At 27.9% G+C, this 2,755-nt stretch overlaps 1 pseudogene; it reads right to left on the bottom strand.

Annotated features, from left to right (window-relative positions):
• Positions 1–1,721: 1,721 nt before the first annotated feature.
• Positions 1,722–1,840, bottom strand: LOC120618699 (uncharacterized; annotated as a pseudogene).
• Positions 1,841–2,755: the final 915 nt, after the last annotated feature.

Below are 2,755 nucleotides of genomic sequence, written 5' to 3'. Positions count from 1 at the left end.
AGTGGTGGGTGAGTGGGGAGGCTAAGGTGATTATGTGTGATTTACCATGTAGATAAATGGATATTTAATTGAATTCTAGGTGCTGTTACTTTATGATGTAACAGTTATGATGTAACATCCATGGTTATGAGACATTATGAGTTTTACCATTGCTTAGGTTTGGTTTCAGCTAGTACTCTAAAAAAATATACAGCATAATATACAGAGATCTAATCTTAAAAAAGATGATCAAAAGCAATATGACCAAAACTATAAAATTGTACTGAAAAGCACGAAAGAATTTTGAATATTTTAAAGGTGTCAATTCTTCATTAGAGTATATATTGAATACAGTTTTGATTAAATCCTTAGTAGAGATTATTTGAGTCTTGGCAAAATAATTCTAGACTATATCTGGAAAATTAACTTAATGAGGGCAGCCATTAGCATTTTGAAAAACAAGAGTGAAAATAAAAGATAGTTCTTACTAGATAAATCATACAAAATTGTAATAATAATAAGGTACTGATGATAAGGAATTGACATAAAGATCAAAAACAAAATAGGCAGAAAGCACATATATACAATTGTGTAGGTAAAGAAGTTATCATCAAAATTCATCAGGGAATAGAAATATAAATCAATGCACATTAATATGACAATTAGTGACAAGACTTTTATATTTATACTGAAATCTATTTTATATTATTCAGATAATCAATATATAATCAACATAAGTTAAAGTCGAATAACTGATTTTATCCTAGGGAAGAATTTTTAAGTAGAGAAATAATGCAAGAGCATAGGAAAAATTGATAAAAGTAACTGCACAAAGGCTAAATCTCATATATCACCAAATATAACAAACAAAAAATTAAAAGGCAAAATTAGACTGTAATTAATTTCTTTAAACCTATATGATAGAGAAATGTTAAGGTTATAAATAAAATTGAAAACAACTGTGAAAGGAAAACTTTGGAGAAAAGCCATAAATCGGCAATTTATAGAGATTAAAACAGTAAGTAAAGATGTAAAAATCATGTTAAATATGAAAGTTAAAATATTAAAACGCTATCTTTCATCTTCAACATGAAACTTAAAATGTTAATGTTAAAAGACAACCAAGAGCATCTAATATAAATACTATTATGAACAATGTTTCCAGGAGTAAAAATTTATATATTCTGAAAAAAATTTGGCAACAGAAACTGAAGTTTTAAAAATGTTCATACCCTTATACTACACTGAAGAATCTTGCTTCAATCACACTATTAAGATAAAGTAACCAGCCCCTCCTGGCAATACTGAAAAAGAGGAAATAATCCTAGTTTCCAGCAAAAAGGAAAATTGTTAAATATCATTCATCAATTTAAAAATGAAACTTTGAAGAATGCATAAGGGAATAATGCATAAAGGAATGCTCAGAATTAGTAGAAAAACAGTATAAGAAACCACAAAACATCAAAAATAAATTGCATGGAAAAATCTGCATATGTGTAAAACACACAAAAATGTTTTAACTATGTAGTATAAGGTTAAGAGCTAAGATTTGGAAACATTCTAAATTTGGAATCTAGCCTTATCACTTTAATTACATGTCTTTGAAAGGTTACTTACTCTATTTGTATCCCAGTTTTCTTTTTTTTTCTTTTTTCTTTTTTTTTTAAGTGAGGCAACCCTTGACTGACCTCACAGATTCCAAGGATCTTGTCAGTTTACAATCCCTTATTTTTTATTTTTTACGCCTACAGCAGCTGGTCTTCCTAGCTGGTCTCCCATCCAAGTACTAACCAGGCTCGACCCTGCTTAACTTCAGAGCTCAGATGGGATTGGGTTTATTCAGGGTAGCATGGCTATAGACATATGTCAGTTTTCTAATCTAAAAATGGTGATAATAATCTGTACCTTGTAATTTTTTGAGGTTTAAATAGATTAACTGTGGTATATATAGCACAGAGCCAGGCACTAACCAAGAACAAAAAATGTTACTATCTATTATTATCTCTAGATGATGGGATGATATTATGAATATTTTTATCTCTTTTAAATACATATATTTTAACAATAAATTTTGATGAGTTTATTTGTTTCATTGAAAGAAAATGTATGTCTGCTAATCAAAAGTAAAGGCAGCAGCATAACTGGGAAATACTATGTATAGATGAAAATTCTTTCTCTTTCTTTTTTATTTAGTCTTTTTTCTATTAACTGTAAATCTATTATACATGATTATTTTATTCATTCATTAATTCAGTCCACAAATAATTATTTAATGTACTAAGCGCCAGGCAACAGTCTAAGTTCTGGGAACATATCAGTGAACAAAACATTTCCCTTTCATTACTCAGCTTGTATTCTGTCAGAGGAGACAGGGAATTTAAAACAAGTCTATATCATATGCCGATAAATGCTAAAGAGAGAAATAACAAAAGTAGAAAATAAGTTTTTATAATAACTGAAGAGATGGCTTTAAGAAAAGACTTGATCAGACATTTTATTGACAATTAACTTATTAAATAAAGAAAACAAGAACTGTCCAAAGGTCATAGTTAAGTCTATAAAGGAAAAAATTAATGTTATATTATATATATAATGGTATATTACAAGTAAACCATGAAAATGAAGAGAGATCATGATTATAGTATATTTCTGAGTATACACATAGAAAATATTTTAATTGCTTTAAATGTATTTTTAAATATAGTTCCTATAAATTTATCAGATCAAACTTTTAAATGTTGTTTTTCTGTTTTCATGTAACTTTATGTAGATTGAT

Source organism: Pteropus medius, unplaced genomic scaffold (genome assembly GCF_902729225.1).
Source record: "Pteropus medius unplaced genomic scaffold, Ma_sr-lr_union100, whole genome shotgun sequence".
Taxonomy (NCBI): domain Eukaryota; kingdom Metazoa; phylum Chordata; class Mammalia; order Chiroptera; family Pteropodidae; genus Pteropus; species Pteropus medius.
This window is presented reverse-complemented; position numbering and strand designations above follow the sequence as displayed.